The sequence below is a fragment of the Lepus europaeus genome, chromosome 7 (assembly GCF_033115175.1).
Source record: "Lepus europaeus isolate LE1 chromosome 7, mLepTim1.pri, whole genome shotgun sequence".
Classification (NCBI taxonomy): Eukaryota; Metazoa; Chordata; class Mammalia; order Lagomorpha; family Leporidae; genus Lepus; species Lepus europaeus.
Genome location: NC_084833.1, coordinates 40,728,276 through 40,749,357, shown reverse-complemented (window position 1 = coordinate 40,749,357; position 21,082 = coordinate 40,728,276).

Sequence of the window (21,082 nt, the reverse complement as noted above, 5' to 3'; positions counted from 1 at the left end):
ACCCATGCATTTACACTCAATTTATCTTTGATAAAAGGAAAAAACTCAACCCCTGGAGCAAGGACATTCTCCTCAAACAAATGGTGCTGGGAAAACTGGATCTCTGCATGCAGAAGTCTGAAACAAGACTCCTACATTACACCTTAAACAAAAATCCACTCAAAATGAATCAGAGACCTATATCTATGATCCAATACCATCATATTATTAGAAAATGTTGGGGAAACTCTGAAAGACATTGACATAAGCAAAGGATTCTAGAAAAGACCCCAAAGACACAGGAATCGAAGCCAAAATTGACAAATTGAATTGCATCAAATTGAGAAGCTTCTGCACTGAAAAAGAAACACTCAACAAAATGAAGAAGCACACAGAATGGGAGAAATTACTTGCAAACTATGCAACCTACAAAGGTTAATATCCAGAATATATAAAAAGCTAAAGAAACTCACCAAAACAAACAACCCAGTTAAAAAAATGACAAAGAACTTTAACAGGCACTTTTCAAGAGAAGAAATCCAAATGGCCAACAGACACATGAAGAAATGCTCAAGATCACTAGCTGTCAGGGAAATGCAAATCAAAACCACAATGAGGTTTCACATCACCCCAGTTAGAATGGCTTTCATCAGAAATCAACAAACAACAAATGCTGGTGAGGATCTGGGCTAAAAAGTACCCTAATCTACAATTGGTAAGAATGTAACCTGGTGCAGCCACTGTCAAAGATAGTAATGAGATACCTCAGAAATCTGAATATAGACCTACCATGTGACCCAGCCATCCCACTCCTGGGAATGTACCCAATGGAAATGAAATCAGCATATGAAAGGTTTATCTGTAACTCTATGTTTATTGCAGCTCAATTCATAATAGGTAAGATATGGAATCAACCCAAATTTCCATCACCTGAAGATTGGATAAATAAATTATGGGATATAACACCATGAAATAATAAACAGTGGTAAAAAATGAAATCCTGTCATTTGCAACAAAATGGATGCACCTGGAAAATATTATACTTAGTGAAATAAGCCAGTTTCAAAAGTACAAATACTGTGGTAACTAATTGAGCATCTAAAATGTAATTTATAGAAGTGAAATTGACACGTTGAGATGTGATGATTTTGAACAGCCCTTGTCTTGAATATTGAAATACAGCCTTCTTTTTTCATACTATTTGTTGAAGTCTTTTTTTTTTTTTTTTTGTCAGGCAGAGTGGACAGTGAGAGAGAGAGAGACAGAGAGAAAGGTCTTCCTTTACCGTTGGTTCACCCTCCAATGGCCGCCGGGGCTGGCACGCTGCCGCCGGCACACTGCGCTGATCCATTGGCAGGAGCCAGGTGCTTCTCCTGGTCTTCCATGGGGTGCAGGGCCCAAGGACTTGGGCCATCCTCCACTGTACTCCCTGGCCACGGCCACAGCAGAGAGCTGGCCTGGAAGAGGGGCAACCGGGACAGAATCCGGCACCCCGACCGGGACTAGAACCTGGTGTGCCGGCACCGCAAGGCGGAGGATTAGCCTAGTGAGCTGCGGCGCCAGCTCTGTTGAACTTTTTACTGAGTATAGAGTTAACCTTATATGTATATAATTAATTAAAATAGATCTTAGTGATAAATAAGAATGGCATAGCAAAGGGAGGAGGAAGAAATATGGGGGTGAGAATGGGAGGGTATGTAGGGTGGGAAGAATCACTATGTTTCTAAAGTTGTATTTATGAAATGCATGAAGCTTAAATATCTTAAATAAAAAGTTTCTAGGAAAAAACAACAAACAAAACACAGTGATTCTACTGTACACATTTAAACCAGTATATTGCATTTAAATTGCAACAGATTCATTAATAATCTGGCTTTTATTGAATATTTATCAGATACCTTAATTTATTTATATGTTTTAGACCTTTTTCTAATTTAAATCTTACATCAAAAAATATTAGGGGCTGGGTGCTATTTTCCTATATATTTAAAAAGAAACTGAGTCTCAGAGAGTCCAATTGCTTTCCCTGCTAGTCATCAGAGGAAGCAGGTATCCAACTCCTTTCACTGTGACTCTATATCCTGTTCTGGTCAACATATCACCTGCTCTAAACTGTGCTGGACATGCATCCTTCTGTGCACAGTCAGCATTCTATTTTGAGTCATTTCATTTTGGGAGATATAATCTTTTTACTCTTGTACCACATACTGTTAGTGAAATAATCACAAAAGAACTAAGAAATTGTGTTCTAGTTGTCTAGTCCCTTATATATTATTTTATATAATAAAATTTGTTCTTTCAGGATATTTTCCAAATGTATCCTAGATAGGCAATTTATACATAATAAAATTTGTTTTCTCAGGATATTTTCCAAATGTATTATAGATAAGCAATCTCAAATTTTTTAAACTAAGATTATTTTGTTCAGAGTAATCCTGAGTTGTTTTTCTGCCGAGTTAAAGATTTGAAAGATTGATGGACATGTAAACTTATTCAATCCACAGGACCTAGTAAAATGCACATTTCACAATGTACTTTAAAATTTAGATTTAGAATTTGTTAATGATTTATGCTAACAGAAATTTATTCCCCTTCTATCAATATGATGGATTATGTAAAATAAGAATTTTTAGATTAACACTTAAAGATAATTCTCAAACCCTTGAATATAACAGTTTCATGAATATTGATTTTCCCCTGTTCTCACCTGAAACTTTCTAAATGATGTCTGGTGACAGTTAAAGGCTGTGGTTTTCTATAAAATCTATACTATCACTGATCACATTGGTCTAATGTAGCATTTTTGTTTAATTAGAAATCGATGAGGCTGACACTGTGACATAATGGATAAAGCCATAGCTTGCAGTGCCACATCGCATATGGGTACCGGTTCAAGTCCTAGCTGCTTCACTTTCAATCCAGATTTCTGCTATGGCCAGGGAAAGGCAGTAGAGGATGGACCATGTCCTTGGACCCCTGCACACACATGGGAGACTGGGAGGAAGCTCCTGGCTCCTGGCTTCGGATCAGAGCAGCTCCTGCTGTTGCGGTCAATTGGGGAGTGAACCCGCGGACGGAAGATGTTTCTCTCTCTGTGCATCTCCCTCTCTCTCTGTGTAACTCTTTCAAGTAAATAAATAAATCCTTAAAAAATTGGTGTTACTTTTTTTTTTAGACTTATTTACATGACAGGCAGAATTATAGAAAGGTAGAGACAGAGAGAGAAAGAGAACACCCATCTGTTGGTTTATCCCTACAAATGGACAAAATGACTAGGGCTGGTCCAGGTCGTAACCAAGAACCAGGGGCTTAACTCACTATATCACAATATTGGCCACTGGTATTATTTTTAATAACATTTTTTCTTTTGCCTTATTTGAAATGCAATCTTATAAAATAATAATTTAAGCTAATTATCTATTTAATTATGGAAAAATAATATATATATATATATGTATATATAAAATTTGGCCAGATATATCAAACAGATTTATATTTCAGACAGGGCTCTAGAAGAAGAAGTATCTGAGACCAACTGTATTTAATCATTTTTCAAATAAGATATTGATATTTATGGATATTTTGCAACCAACTCTTGTTTACCCTCCAGCCTTCTTTCTTGGCCTTCCATGGATTTTCCTAATGATTTATATAGGGTTTTAAAAATTTCTTTTAGAGTTTAAAACAAACCAGCAAACCGTGTGATTTCCCAGACAGTTACTAGAACCTAGGTTATAGTTGGTCCTCTTATTTTACACTGGACCAACAATCTCTGCTCTTTTCACACAGGAGCCAGGACTCTGAATAAGATGTTTGATATAAGAGGGGCAGTGTAGCAAGTTGTTAATTGCAGGGACAATGGTAGGTGGTTGAGTCATACAAGCACCTGTTGCCATGTGATTTCTTATTTCAACTTGCTACATTCCAGATAAGCAAAAAGCAGGCCACTTGAAGCCTGTGGCCAAGAAATCTAAACCCTAACTCTAGACTTTATTTCCCTTTAAAATAAAGTAAGCTTTCTTCATTTTTCTCATCTTCGGGTTTTTTTTTTTTTAAACAAAAATAAAACAGAATGTACCTTTATGTAAAGTGACCAAAGAAGGTCAATAAGTGTTCTATTTTGAAGTTATGTTTATCATAGTATTACTTTGTTATTTCAACAATTTAAATTCATATATGTCTAAGGTATTCAATAATATTATACTATTATAGTGTATTTAATTGTATTCAGATCCAATATCCTAAGAATTGGAAAAAGAAAAGACACTGTCTGATATTTGGCATTTGTACTCAGGAGAAGGGCCTCTGTGCTCCTTTTTGAGCAACATCGGTTTTCAGTCTGTCATGTGTTTAAGCTGAAGTCTAATCCAGTCCATAGAAGTGGGCTCAGGGAAGCAGGATTTGCGGTTAAGTGAGTGCATCACCACTTAGGACAACCACATCTCATTTTAGATTGCCTGGAATCACGTCCTGTCTCTGCTTCTGATCCAGCTCCCTGCTAGTGCACCTGAAAGGCTGCACGTTATGGCCTGAGTACCTGAGTTCCTCCCACAGGTGGAGATACAGATGAAGTTCCTGGCTCCTGGTTTTGGCTGGTCCTATCCACAGCTGTTGCTAGCATTCGGGGAGTGAACCAATAAAGAGAAGACCTGTCTCTGTCTCTCTTGCTTCTCCTCTTCTTCTTCCTACTCCTCTTTATGTTTCAAATTTTAAAAATTAATTAAAACTTTAAAAAAGATATAAACTCAGGGCCTTCTTGTAAAAGAAACCTGGGTTTGTGTGTCTGAAGCATGGCTTAGGCTTAGAAGGGAGGTAAAGTTAAGATTGGCAATATACTCTTGACCTGGTAGACTTTGGATTCTATGGTCTGCAGTAAGGTCCCATAAGGCAGGATCCAGAGAAGGGACCCTCCTCTATTTGGATCTAAGGATGATTTCCAGGTATCATCCAAAGTGCTAGAGCATAAGAAACAAACAAAACCCATAGGCTACAAAGAACTTAAATTTGAATAGAGCATTTAGGTGATAAATACTGTAAAGTAATTGTAAAACACAATATGTTAGGCAATCTAAGTTCAAAGGTGAAACATAAAGCAGGTTGCAATTATAGTTAAAGTGGCCATTAGCAAAATATCTGCTCCTTTTAAATTATTTTTAATTCTGCATTTTTAAAACTTTTATTTAATAAATATAAATTTCCAAAGTACAACTTTTGGATTATAGCAGCTTCCCCTCCCCCCATTATTTTTTTCTTTTATAAATTCAAATATATATACGTGGAACACTAAAGATTTAAGATAAGTAGTAAGCAAAATAAAATCTTACTTTCGTTGCAGAAGCTCTTGTTTGGATATTAACTAATGAGCTTATCTGGAATGACCAACTGAAACATGCCATCTTCTTTGCACCCATTACCCTCATCTGTAAACTTCATTTCTCTGCCTTCTTATCTTCACTTCCACCTTAAACCCACCTCAGTCAATTCCACCTCCAACTCTCAGTCACTAAGTAACCTAAATTATGTCATGACATTCCATCACCTTCTAGTAATTGAAAAATTTGAAAACTGTTCTTTATATTTAACCACCAATTCTTTTGATGAAATTGACAACCAATTACTTTTTCCACCAAAGAAGACAGCAGCTGAATATTTTCCATTCTGTTTATACATCTGATCTATTGCTTCCCTAAGTGGTAAAATAAAGGGGAAAATGACCTTAAGTCCAGAGAAGATACAGTAATGTTTAGTTAATGAGTTTTTAAAACTTTAAAAATTATTATTAATATAAAGAGAACAGATTTCACATATTCCATAGATACAATTCTAAGAAGATAACCATACTTCATACCACCTTGCTCAATGCCCCTTCCTGCCTTTCTTTCATTTTTTTCTTTTTCATGATAACATAATTTTGCTTTATACGTGTGTGTGTGTGTGTGTGTGAACTCCTTGATGATCTGATCTGTAGTGATAATAGTATGTTTTGCACTTGCCTTACTCCCTGCAATTTCACAAAGGTGAAACTGGTTGAAAAACAACACCTATGAAGAAAGCTTGGAGGGCATAAAACCATAGCTGAGAAGACCAAGAAAATACAGAAGCACTTGATCCTGTGATCAGTCATGTCACAATCACATTTAGAATTCTAAATAGAAAAATAATTGCTATTAACAGAAAAATAAGATAAGCACTTGGATGCAAGTCATCTCTGTGATCTAATTTCATCATCCTTACTATGCTTATTCATATTTATCCACAAGGACTTAATTTTAGAAAGTTGTATCCAGCACATCATAGGTCTTGGTTTTGAAGGTTAATGATTTTTGCCTTTTTAGATCAACATCTACATACACGGAACTCATAGATGCCCCCTCTGTGTGGACTGTAGTTTGGATTGCAAGTATGTATAAGCATGGGGAAATTTAGTGAAAAGTAGATAAAACATGTAGCGTATTTCCCTTTCTCACATTCTATTCAATGCCTATTGAATTGTCTTGTGTACCATTAAACAAAGAAAGTAGACCTCAGTGTTCCTGTATGTAATGGAAAAATTCTGCTCCATACATCCAGTGAAACTATACTTGACCGTACTTGTCTAGCTGCCATCAGCCAGATTTCAGAATTGAGGCTTGCTTGTGAATCAATAGCCAGTGTCAGGTCCAAATTGAATTTTATTGCTGTTAGTTTCTTGAGTCATCACTTTATGTCTCACTGCATTGCCTAAATCAACAGAAAAGATTTTTCAAGCTTAGTTTTTTTTTTCTTTAATCACATCTCTGTGCTTCACAAGCTATCTTATTTATCACATTTAAAGATAAGTAGTATACATATATATGTATCTTTATATAGTGAAAATACTTTAAAAATTCTGTTCTTTTGCATTCCCTGGACTATGATGAAAAAGTATTGAAGAGTTCTTAGGGATTCTTTTAGGCTGAAGAATATAGCATTGAAATAAAGGTAACAAGGACAAATCTATGACTGAGCTTCTTTCAAATAGATGTATGGTTATATTTCTGTACAAGGTTTTATATTAATGTCACAAGGCATAAAACCACTACAGTATCTCAGAATAAGGTTTCAGAGACTGAGTATTAGATAGTAGATGAAGACAAAAATCAGGAAATTTGTAATTACCACTCAGAGAAGAGAAATGCAGAGAATTTTTAAATGCATGTTTTTTGTTGACTCACATCATTTGCCATAAATGCTAGTCTTTTTAATTCTTTTTTGATTATGCCTGCTAATCAAACAATATGAACTTTTATCATTCCTGCTTTTCTTTCTCAAATACTCTTTGTGGCCATACAAAAGAGGGATTAAGCCCAGAGAATTAATGTCAGAATGAAATAATGCTTTCAATGGTAGTTTTCTGCACTTCTTTGTAGAAATGGGAAAGGCCAATTGTCAGAAGCTTACATGTTCTGTCATAGTCCATACCTACAGTGAATCTAAACTTTAATATCATATCATAGTCTTTCATTTCTGCTATCTGCCTTGAAGCCATTCTGCTTCTGTTTTGATTTTTTCAGGATGTTTTCTTTACAATATTCACATAGATATTTGCATTTCCCTCAGATATCTGAGAAGCTTGAATTCCTAAATAAAGTCTAAGAAAATATATCTTTTCAGTCATCACAAGGATTTTTCAGTCATCACAAGTTCCCTTCAATGAGCTTATTATCTAACTTTTAGTGACCTGAATTTCCAAGAACCGCTAATAATTTAAGTCATGAATTTTCATGGATCAAGCTTAATCTGTTTTCCTGCTGAATATATAAATGACCTCCTTTACAATACTTGTGATTAGTATTCCATTTTGAATTAGACAAAAAACTTTAAAGATTAATTATTTATTTGAAAGGCAGTTAGGGTGGGGGAGACATAGAGAGGTTGAGAGAGAGGGGGAGAGAGAGAGAAAGAGAGACAGGATCTTCTATCTTTTGGTTTACTCCCCAAATGGCCACAGCAACCAGGTCTAGGTCAAGCAAAAGTCAGGAGCCAGGACCTCCATCTGGGTCCCCCACATGAGTGGCAGGGACCCAAGCAATTGGCCTTTCTTCCACTGCCTTCCCAAGTGCATTAGCAAGGAGCTGCATTAGAAGAAGCTGGGAATCGAACCAACACTCTAATAGGAGATGCTGGTGTTGGAAGTGGCAGATTAATGTGCTGTGTCACAAAGCTGTCCCTTAGAACAAAACATTAAGTGGAACAAGGAAGATGCTGCTAGTATAAATATTAGAATGCAGGATCAGGCATTGTAGCACAGCCTTTAAATTGGTGCTTGGGATACCTGTTTCCCATTTGAAGTGCTTGAGACAGAATCCTGGTTGCTTCCAACTGCAGTTTGCTGCTGATGCGCACCTTGAGAGATAGCAGAGTACTTGTGTCCCTGCCACCCATGTGGAAGACAAAGATGTGTTTTCTTGCTTTTGCATAGTCTAATCTCAGTTACTGTGAGCATTTGAGATGTGAACCAATGTATGGAAGATTCTTTTTTGTCTCTCTCTTTATCTCTGTAGCTCTGCCTTTCCAGTAAAAAAAAAAAAAAAAAAAAATACTTCTAGCCGGCGCCGTGGCTTAACAGGCTAATCCTCCGCCTTGCGGCGCCGGCACACCGGGTTCTAGTCCCGGTCGGGGCACCAATCCTGTCCCGGTTGCCCCTCTTCCAGGCCAGCTCTCTGCTGTGGCCAGGGAGTGCAGTGGAGGATGGCCCAAGTGCTTGGGCCCTGCACCCCATGGGAGACCAGGAGAAGCACCTGGCTCCTGCCATCAGAACAGCGCGGTGCGCTGGCCGCAGCGCGCCTACCGCGGCGGCCATTGGAGGGTGAACCAACGGCAAAAAGGAAGACTTTCTATCTCCCTCTACTGTCCACTCTGCCTGTCAAAAATTTTAAAAAAATATATACTTCTTAATATTTAGCATTAATAACTAATCCTCAGTAGGAAACCCAATCTGGCATTGTCCATATAGGAGGACTAAATTATGAAATTTTTTTTGACAGGCAGAGTGGACAGTGAGAGAGAGGGAGACAGAGAGAAAGGTCTTCCTTTTTGCCATTGGTTCACCCTCCAATGGACGCTGCAGCTGGCACGTTGCGACCGGTGCACCGCGCTGATCCGAAGGCAGGAACCAGGTGCTTCTCCTGGTCTTCCATGGGGTGCAGGGCCCAAGCACTTGGGCCATCCTCCACTGCACTCCCGGGCTATAGCAGAGAGCTGGCCTTGAACAGGGGCAACCGGGACAAAATCTGGCGCCCTGACCCGGGACTGGAACCCGGTGTGCCAGTGCCGCAGGCAGAGGATTAGCCTATTGAGCCGTGGCGCCAGCCTAAATTATGAAATTTTTTGAGAGGTAATTCAAAACAGATGAATACCCAGATAAGTGCAAATTCTGATGTGTAGAGAAAAGTAGAAAGTTTAGTGTAGTAGGATAAAGGGTATCTTTTGATTTTAACTGTTTAGCCTTTTATTTAATTTTTCATTATAAGAAATTTAAGATATTTTTGTTCCTTTTACTTTACTTTGAAGAAAGAGCCTTTTGCCAGATGATTCAGCACTTGTCCCTTGATATTCTGAGCTGTCCTTGACCCATTGTTCATGCAGTTGACATTTATTAGCAGGTGCAGCATTCAGGAAGTAAGTGTCAGAGCCTCCTGATGGTGACTGATTTAGAATCTATGCAACAGCAGAGATTTCCGGAAACTGAAACTGACCACAATGTTTGGTCAAGTGGTCACTTCCGGTTTCATTTACGTGGCCCCTTGAGCATGTCAAGAGCACTGTATTTTTCTAATTAAAAAAGATAGTAGTAAGGAAATGTGTAAAATAAAAGGAAAAAAAATATAGCTTCAGACGGAAGAATGTGGTTTCCTCATTCAACGCTTTTGACAAGACTTAAGACATCAAGGAAAATCCTAGCCTATTACCATCTCCAAAGCTTGTAGCTGGGCTGCTTCAAAAACAGATGGAAAAATGAAAGTTTTTGAGAAAATATTATATTCTAAAATAAGGATAATAATAGCAACACAAATATTAAAATACCTTCTTGTGTTGAGTATTTATAGGGCTCCAGTCCTATTAACATAGTTCTCAGAATTCTTTAAGGGAGCTACTATGATATGTAAAAAGCAAGGCATTGAGAGGTCAAGTACTTTTCTGAAGTCAATGTTAAAAAAGGTGCAGATCTCATCCTCATATCCATGTTCTCTTGCTTCCTTATGTGTATATGGACCATGTTTCATAGCCACATTGGACCTCAGCTGAGGTTGAAGTTGAAAACATCTATGTTTCTCTTCCTGTTGGTGGAGAGTACAGTATTTCTGGGTTAATTTAGCCATCAATTTTCAATTTGGCCATTTGCCAAACTCATTCTGCTCTTCCCAGAGACCATACGGTCATAGCCATTGGACATGCTATCTGATTTCCATCTCCCAGTGTTCTCCAGCACTAGTTATTATTCCCAGATGTCTAATTCATCATCACAGACACTTGAACTCTGTGCCTGTCTTTAAGATCTCAGAGTCTCCAGGCCTTCTTTTTCCTAAAGCAACTCAACACAAAATATCATCTCTATGTTGCCTCTCACCTTGTCCCTGCTAGGAGATGAAGTGTGCGACAATACTTTTAAACATTTAACACCCTGAACTTTATCCTCACTATAATGAAGAGCATTAAACTACATATTCTTTAAAGTTCCTGCAACTTGCTGATTTATTAATTTGCTATCAAGTTCAAGGTATTCCTGTTATCAAACTCCAAATATATTAGTTTATTGCCAAGGCAGGTTCTATGACTCATGGTAGCAGCTAAAAGGAGAACAGAGTACACTTAGAAGAACTCAAATGAACCTTTGTATTAACTTATCCAAAAACTGTTGTTTAGATTACAATAAAAAGGCTCCAAATTTTATTCAAACAGTGTGAAGTACATAATTGTGTGTTAGCTTTATAATGCATCAAGTTAGAACAAAAAATCAGAATTCAAATGAAGTTTAGACTAAAGTCCATTCTCATTGCAATTTCACATTACCAAAATTCATTGTGATTATCTGCAGTAAGGAATGTTGAGAAACAGAAATTATTAGTAAGATGACTTGATTTCACACATTAGAGAAATTAGTCCACTGACATACAGAACTATCAGTATGAAATCCTTGACGTCAGAAAGCATCAGTGGTAGAATACGAGAGATCTTAACTTTAGACTTGAATTCATCTGTGTCTGAGCATGATACTACCTTTCATTTGTTGTGTTCCAGTTCTTGCATTTTCTCCACATGAAAATATAATGATGACTATTTTGAAGATATTTGCTAAAAATGTTCAAGTAGTTATTGTCCAGGGTATATGAGGGCGTGTCAAGAAATTCATGGAGAAATCAATTTAATAGTTGAGTTTATTTTGGTTAATTTTTTGCAATCCATGAAGTTTTTCTAAAAAAAATATGTAATAATCGTTTTCTCTCAAAATTTTGAAGACCCTATATTGCCCTTTAATTAAAAACAAATGTCTGTATTCTCATTATAATCGATTTTGGGCAATGGTGACTATCCTGTAACACATCTATTACATTTGTGCAGATTAGTCATGAGCCACTGGGGCCAATGAAGTGTGCAGTCAGGGTGCTGACATGACATACAAAAACCAACCAGGATATATTCTGTGCATGGTTACCTTTTAGGTGATGACACATTTTATTGTGAATTTTATTGCTTTTACTGTAAGAAAACCTTAATTACTCTAATTGGGATGCTGTGCCAGTATCTTAGGATTTCTCTCTGCCTGACAAGAGACTTTCCTACTGTGCTATAGTTCTTTTGGTGTTTTGTTCAATCAGATACACTCTTTTCCTGAATCTTGGTGATTAGCATTTGAGGAATGTCACACATTTTATTTTAGATTTTATTTTTTCAACAATTTTCTAGCAACAAGACTGTCATTATTAAAATATTTAAAAATGCAATTGCTTATTTAGAAGTCAATATAAAAAAAAGACTTGAATAAAAGTTTTTGTCATTCTGATTAGGGAAATCTGCATGTTTGGTTTTGCTTTTGTCTGTGTGGCTTTTTGTTTTGTTTTGTTTTTAATAGTTATCTATTTTACTCAATACACTGCTGTTGACATTATAAATGACCTGGAATGTATCTGGAAGCCTTCCTTGCCTTACTTTCTGCTCATGAAAACTCTTCTGAGTGCTGAACCCTAATGTAGGAGACACTTTTTCAGACAACCTGTGTAATCATACAAAGCAATGGGGGTGTGCTGGGAAAGACAGTTTATCGAGGTGTCACTCTCCTGATTGAATGGGAGCACAATAGAAATAACCTTTCAAATATGTTGGCACTGAAGATGCTACCTAGTGTGCAGAGAGGACAGTCAAACACTCCTTTTAAAAGTCAGATCGATGTAATGACAGGGATAGACAAAGAGAGCTAAAATTATAGAGAAAAGAAGCTTGTCTTTCATATGAACGCTTTGTACCTTTAAGAATAGAATCTATTATATACATCTATCACTAATGCACAGAAGTCAAATAATACACTCTGGGGTCTTGCTGCCTCAAATGGATTTTACAATTTTGAATATGAAACTTTCTTTAGAAGTCAGTTTTTGGGGGCCGGCACTGTGGCTTAGCGGGTAAAGCAGCCACCTGGAGTGTCGGCATCCCATATGGCTGCCAGTTCCTATCCCAGCTGCTCCACTTCCAATCCAGCTCTCTGCTGTGGCCTGAGAAAGCAGTAGGAGATAGCCCAAGTGCTTGGGCCCCTGCGCCTGCGTGGGAGATCCAAAAAAAGCTTCTGGCTCCTGGCTTCGGATCAGCTCAACTCTAGCCATTGAGGCGAATTGGGAAGTGAACCAGCAGATGAAAGACCTCTCTCCCTGCCTCTCCTTCTCTATCTGTGTAACTCTTTCAAAAAAATAAATAAGTCTTTTAAAAAAAAAGAACTTAGTTTTCTTAGTTTCAAAATTTAATGGAAATCGTGGGGAATATATAGGAAATCCTTTTGGGAAGCCTAATTTGTTTATTGATTTAAAGGATGATTCAAAATTATAAGTCCCAGGGAGACAGTGATGGTGCTCTACCAACAGGACTCTCAGCTTCCTGCCAGCTCCATCCATGCCCCATTGCTCTGCTGAATGAATGTTTCTAAAACTTTCCTACCTCTCATTGATTTTTATATAAAGTCTTCCATTGTATTATTCTCAAATTAATTTACTATTACCTTATTCGTAACATGTTCATGTTTACTTTATTATTTCTATGTTTTTATTTCACTGTACACTTTATCTGACACTCTTTGCCTTCATTTTCTTCTTCTCCATTTCTACAGATCCTGTTCTTTATGTGAGCGCCACTTCCCTTAAAAGCATAGTTACTTTAGGCCCTTAAATGGAAAATCAGCTTTTCTCCATTCAGAGCTTCTATAATATTGTATTTCAATTTTTCATTGGCATTTTGTATGTGCCTTATGATTTAAATGTAATTTTTAATTATAAATTTTGGGCATCAAATGCCATCATTCCTGTTCTTTTATTCTTTGAAAGATTTACTTATTTGAAAGACAGAGTTACAGAGAGAGGTAGAGACAGAGAGAGAGGTCTTCCATCCGTTGGTTAACTCCCCAGATGGCCAAAACGGCTGGAGCTGCACCGATCCAAAGAGCTACGGCAATCTCAAGCCAGCAGCCAGGAGCTTCTACTGGGTCTCTCATATAGGTGCAGGGGCCCAAGGACTTAGGCCATCTTCTACTGCTTTCCCAGACTACAGCAGAGAGCTGGATCAGAAGAGGAGCAGCCAGGACTAGAACTAGCACCCATATGGGATGCCGGCACTTCAGGCCAGGGCATTAACCTGCTGTGCCACAGCAGCAGTCCCCATTCCTAGTCTCTTTAACTGAGTAACAAATAGCCCCAATATTTTTTTTTTCAATTCTTTAATGATTAAATTACGATTCTGTAGATTGACTGGGTTCAGCTAGGGAATTCTTAGTCTCTCATGAACTGCAGTTTGATGTAAGTTGAAGGCTGCTCAACATAAATCTACCCCCTCACACACAGCATCCAGTTGGCAGGAATTTAGTTAAGCCTGATGTCCTCAGTGTTATAATAGGTTTATTTTTGGGGTGATCAATTTGTTCTGATTTATCCAGGATATTCACAAATTTAGTGCTGAAATTTCTTTATATTGGAACTCCAAAATTTGGGCAAAACGAGATGATTAAACTATCTACTGAACTTTAGATTTCCCACAGCTTAAAGACTGAATTCTTTGGTACAATATGCAAAGTGATGTCCCAAGTGTTCCTTGCAGAGGCTCCAAGACTTTTTATCACCAAGCTGCAGACATGACATATCATCTGTTATTTTCATTCTATTAATCAAGCAATGGAAGCCCCAGTTCAAGAGGATGGGAATTAAGTCCCTCCTTGAGGAAGTTGTAAGGTCACATTGCAGGAAGAAATTAGAATTGAAGACTGTGTTGCAGTCATCTTTTGAAGATACACTCTACCAAACACACATTTCATAACCTTTTAGAAGATAGGATATAATTCCTATGTACACTGCCTCTCTATATATCTGCCAGAATACCTTATATTAGTAGACTTATGGTAATGTTGTTAAAAATTAAGGCAACAAGGAATATATTTATCCAAATTAATTATTGATTTTTACTTGCATAAAATGTCACATCCGATTTGATTCAACTGGAATTATACACTAATCTTTATTGTGGAAAGTGACAAATTGGAATCAGGATGAGGAGAAGGCAAAAGAAAATTTGTCCTGGAGAAAGTCTATGCTTCTTATGCCAAGATCAATGTTGAGCAACTGTCAAGACTCTATTAATGACTTCAGGTCTTAGGCAGTGTTTTGCTGGAGTCATGGGTAGAGTTTGGAAAGATAGTAACTAATATCACTGTTGAGAGACTGAGACATTGTTTTATGAATGTAAAAACTATGAATATAATTAAGAACATAACTAGCAAGAAATTATCATTTATGCTACAGCACTTTAATTCACACTTTTGGTATTAATAGGAAAAACATACTCTCAAGTTAGCAGTTATCCATACTTCGATATTTAGTAAGATGCCAATCCAGTGATGATCAACTTTACTCTCGCTTCCTTGTCTTTTATTACATTCTATCTGTTTTCCCTAGAATGGGCTATAATAAATTCAAGGATAGTTTAACAAAGTTATACTTAGTTGTCAATTGTTAACACCTATGTCATAGGTTAATTTCTCCTGTGCATCTCAACCTTGACCTTGGTAAACAGTCAGAAATTTGACATTGACTGTAAAGATTTTGGACACTCTTAGAAATCCTTGGAGAATATGCTTTGGGGATGTGGAATGCAGTGCCTCTCAAATTGTAGCACAGAGACAGTATTAATCTTCATCAATATATAAGATCAAGCCCATTAGGTTGTTTAAAAAGTGGAAGTCACAGTTTGTAGGCAACTCTGAAGTCTTTTATTACATGGGCTGATGCACAGAAGTTCAGCTCTGTTGAATATCGACATGGAGAGCACTTTACAGATCTGAATGCCCTCTAATTGCTTCAAAATGTCAGGGGCTGCAAGCAGGAGCCAAAAAGCACAGGCAGTGGAGAACTAATTGGTGTTGGGACACAAAGCATTTCTAGGTCACTGGTTTATATTAGGTCTTGGTCAGTAGTAGTTCAGATTCATCCTCTTCAGTAGCAAAGTACTTTGTGAGAAATTAGGCCTAGATACAGTTCAATTTCTGCTCAATGTTGTGCAAACTTCTAAACCAAAGTAAAACTGTCAACTTTGTTGGCATTAGAGGTTATTCCTTCCAGGTATTTGACTTTAATATTAGTATATTACATTTTAGAAATGAGTCCCTGCTTCATAGAAGTGGGTGAGGATGGCAAGAGCATGGCTATTTAAACAGATCAGACCAAGGTGAGAACATTCAGGGAGTACTGTAAAACAGATTATTGCATTGTCTATTTCAATGAAAGATGCAAATGAGCCTCACAATGAAAATCAGTTTGTATTTATTGCCTTTGTTTTCAAGAAGCTCATAGTCAGCACAAGAAGAGGCCTCCTGCCAATGCCTCAAACCTGGGTGATTTGGGGCTCCTGAGACAAGGAATTAACTTAATAATTTTTATTGTTAGGATCTTTGAGAATTTTTATAGCAAAATATTTACCTCAGTTTATCTAAAACATTTTTCTCCGTGTGCAAACTGGTAAATTATTCATATATCCTCCTCTACACAACACAATGGCTCAGTTTTCTATGGTTTGTGGGGAATTTTAAAACTATACTAGTGGAGCCATATGGGCTGCCTGAACATATCTCCATTTTTGTCCATTGCAGCCCAATAGCACACAGCAAATGAGAATATAAACCTAAGGCATTGTCTTTCTATTTCTTGAAGCATCAACACATATCAACCTCATTTCTTTACTGCATTTTACTTTTTCTGTCAACAACTTATTACTTTAGGACTATTTTTACTGTTCCTACAAATAATTATATGTAAGCTAAAATAAATGGAAAAATTCTAGTAAAAACTATGTTGGCATTTTAAGAGAAGGAAAGGATAATGTAGAGACTAGTAAAATTCAATTTCATTTAAGTTTAACTGAGAGATTCATTGAGTCTTTGTACTATATTAGGATTTTGGGATATTTCCAGTTTAGGGAACAATAGTATCCCAGCCAGAAATCACAAACAAATAGTGGCTATATTTAAGCAGTTATAGTGTTTATTATTGGGACTAAGGAGTTCATTCACAAGTTAATAGGAAATTGGCAAATCTATCCCACTGTTTTGTTGCAGAGTCCTTAAAATGGCTCCAGAAATTTTAGCTGGAACTCCATAAGGACAATGACTATAAGCAGTAGTCTCCAATTGTGTCCCTGTTAATTAAAAGTGGAATTTTTGGAAGAGTGTCTATTTCTCAGAGATTCTAAAAAAGACTAAGAATCTTGGTTCAGGAATCATCCAGAGGCAGGTATCCTCCAATAAATAAAATATAAGGAGCAAGGTTAGAGGAATAATCTTATCAAAATATTGTTGGTACAATATACCCCAATAGTTAGGGTTACAAAGAAATGGAACTCCAATAGTTTTTAATCTGTGATTTTCAGCTAGAATTTCAAAATATAGTGAGGCTATATCTAACCAATGTGACATGATAATGCCTCATAACCAAGGGAGAAGAGATCACTATTGATAGTCTCATCCAATGTTGATAGTCTCTTGATGATGAATAGTGATCATTGTCAAGAAAAATATATCTACATTACCTGTTTTTAAGGATAGGTATAAACTGAAGTTCTAAATATTAAATATATACAGTGCTTTGATACATATAATATAAATATATTTTTATTTATGTATTTATATTATTATTATATTTGCATTGTTTTATATTATTTTTAATTATCTCATATTATTATTTTCTGCAGTAGGTCATATATAAATGCCTCATAGGTTTATTTAACTTGAAATGTTACTCAATTCTTAGGAGATTTTCTTGCATAGTAATGCACATGATTGCTACAGTAAATCTTCCTACAAAATACTTCCATATGGAGTAAAATATAATGTAATTTTCTTTATTCCAAATCCGTTGTGAACAGGCAGCCTATATAATAAAAAATTCAGTGCCTCCCATAGAATGTTGAATGCTATTGTTTTAAACATTTTCAAATGCAAGTGACTTTGCATGTGGAAGTATGACCAGATTAAATGACAGAATGGGGTACAAAGTACTTCCAAAAGATAATACATTTTTGCTAACAAAATTTGCAAAGCACCACACTCTGGATACATGTTAGGACTACCTTCTATTTCATCACTTGAAGTCCAGTGGTGAGTAATGCAATAAAACCCTATTGTTTTACATATCCATTTGGTAAAGCTCCTGTTTGCTTTCTTCCCACATCTGTACAGCACCACATCAGAAACAAGTCTAGACCATAAGAAGTTATATTCACTAATACTTTACTCACATAGCAAACATTTATGAAGCACTTAGTTTGCATTCTTATAGAATTGTTGGATCAGATCCTGAAGATGTGGAAAGGAAAATGAGAGTTTCTCCCACAAGTGGTCTTATGAGGGCGGCACCGTGGCTTAACAGGCTAATCCTCCGCCTTGCGGCGCCGGCACACCGGGTTCTAGTCCCGGTTGGGGCACCGGATTCTATCCCGGTTGCCCCTCTTCCAGGCCAGCTCTCTGCTATGGCCCAAGTCCTTGGGCCCTGCACCCGCATGGGAGACCAGGAGAAGCACCTGGCTCCTGCCTTCGGATCAGTGAGATGCGCCGGCCACAGCGGCCATTGGAGGGTGAACCAATGGCAAAAAGGAAGATCTTTCTCACTCTCTCTCTCTCACTATCCACTCTGCCTGTCAAAAAAAAAAAAAAAAAAAGGTGGTCTTATGACAGACAGGAACATAAATAAGAGACATTAGTAAATAAAATTCATGGAAGTATTTTTGCACAATGTTCTGTATACTGAAGAAAAAAAAAACTCCTTATTTTGTCTAAAATTTTCATCTGCTAAAATTGCCTAAATCTGGGGATTATCTGTAATTAGGGACAGAAAAGGTACAATAAATACTATCTTATTGAAGCTGTTATATGATTTACATGTTCAAACACAATTAGATGGATGAGAAATGTAAATGCATTGACAGGTTGGATGGAATTGAACATGGGGAGGGACTAATATGCAAATATCTATATCTCACTCTGTGCAGTGAAAACAGAAATGATGCTTTCTAATTGCCCTGAGAAATAAGCTATTCATATCCAGAGAAAAAAGATACTATTAAGAAAGATTACTTCAAGGCATACGATCATCCCACTTTCAAAACGCCACTTTTCAAAAGTCAGTAATCAATTTGGTTCTCTGTCTATCTGAAGAAAATCCTTATGGCACATGGAAAGGCTGCAGCTGTTGACAGCACAATCAGGTATCTGCATCCAGAGAAGCAATTCCAAAGACAGGCCTGTTGCCAACACTGCAAGCCTGCTGACACTAGAGAATCAGAGACAAATGAGAGAGATTGTTGTGGTAATTACAATGAAATATCTGCCTGTCAAACAGCCATTTTTTTGTTTTAATTATCTTAACCACTCAGTACACCTTTGGAATTTGTTTCTAAGTTAATACTCTAGATAGATAACAAATGTCAAAATTTCTTTGATGTGGTACTGAGCTATATACTATGAACTTAGTGTCAACCACTGAACCTTTTTGGATCTAGAAAATATTTTTTCCATCAGCAAAGTGATGAAGATATGAAGACAGTCATTCCTGTGGTCTTGAGGCAATTGAGTATAGGGAAAGATACTGAAACAGAAACTAAAGGGAAATTGCTTTTCTATCAGTGATACAGGAAGAAGACCTAAAAATGCTGTAGAATCTCAGATATGGAGCATATCATCACCCCTGCTTTCAGTTTTCGAATTCAGTTCCAAATCATAACTGCTGAGAGATTACCCGATTTCTCTTGATAACCTTGACATGGACTTATACAGAATCTTTTCATCTTTGTGTCACTTTAATTGTTAGAAAATTCTTCCTTATTTCACCTATATTTGGCACCTCTTGAGCTTACACTTCAGAGTTGTATCCATTGTCTAATCATTGCTCTGCTTAAACATTTCCCATTATCCCTGTTTTTAAAAAAAAAAAAAAATGGTACCATCTTCCTAAGCCTAGCCTACTTACTAGAAGTCAGGTGACCAAATGGCCCAATCACAAGTGTCATCTCCACTCCCACCCTAATGGAATTTGCTGCTCCCATTTCCTTATCTCTGCAAAGCTATATAAGTCCTGTTCGCCTAGTATAGGTTGCTATTCTCTCAAGCATGGAGAGGTAGCCTGAAGAGTTTCCCCCATTCAACAATAAACTTTTTCCCTTACTCTGGTGTGTTTTGTGTTGGTCTTTCCTTTCAATCCCAGTGTAACTAGTAAGAACAACTACCCTTTACCTATTCAGGCTAAACAGCTCCTCTCTGTAACTCTACCTCTCAAATAAATAATTTATTTTAAGTAAGCAATTTTCCTGATTTACATAACAATACCCGGTATATTCATACCCGCACTTAAAAAAGGAGTTTTCTCCCAGCTGACAATAGAAAGGAAGCCAGAGAAATTTGAAGCATGAGTCAACAAGCCAATGCTTATTGGAAGATGGAGAGGTGCATGTACCATAGAAACAAACAACCCAGCCCTACAAACTCAAGAAGCTTAATTCATCATTAAATGAAATGAAGAAGAGAAAGAGATTATTTGTCAGCTATTCCCATTATTAGCACGTCATCTTGTGAAACCTTAGAAACTCCAGGTTTGCGGTGACCAATTTCTGATCAATAACACTATAGATAGTAAATGGAAGCTATTTTAAGCCTGAATTGGTGCTATAGTGCTTAGTAATGATAGAAACTTAATGTGCAGGATAATTCAGAATGTTCATAGAAATGCATATTATGAAAAACTGTGCACTGACTTCAAAATATTTTGCACAATAAATTCATTTTAACTCCATGTTTTCCATAAGCTTTCTTCAAAAATATTTTAGTTATTTATTTGAAAATCAGAGTGACAGAAGATTGGGAGAAAACAGAGAGATAAAGAGACCTTCAGTTTACTAGTTCACCCAAAATAACCACAAGAATAATGCCAGTCCAGGTTGAAGCCGGGAGCACAGAACCCCACCCAGGTGTTTCAAGTGAGTGACACTGGCTCATGTATGTGGGCATCTTCAGCTGTCATCCCAGCACATTAGCTGAGAGATGGATGGGAAAAAAGCAGCCAGGGCTACAACTATTGTTCCAACAGGGAATCTTGGTGTTGCAAGCGGCACTGCACCATAATGTTGGCTCCTTTTCACAATTTTTTTTAAGTATTGTTGTGATTAACTATGTGAAGTTGAAATAAAAATAAAAATCATGGCTTCTTATATTGGTTTATTTTTACTTTACCAGCTTTCTGGATATTTCAAAACCATTTTATGTGGATTTCAATATATTTCTAACAAAGTTGAATGAAAGTCACATTTTATTTTAACAGTCTATGTGAGTTGCTTTGAATTTTCATTGCTTATT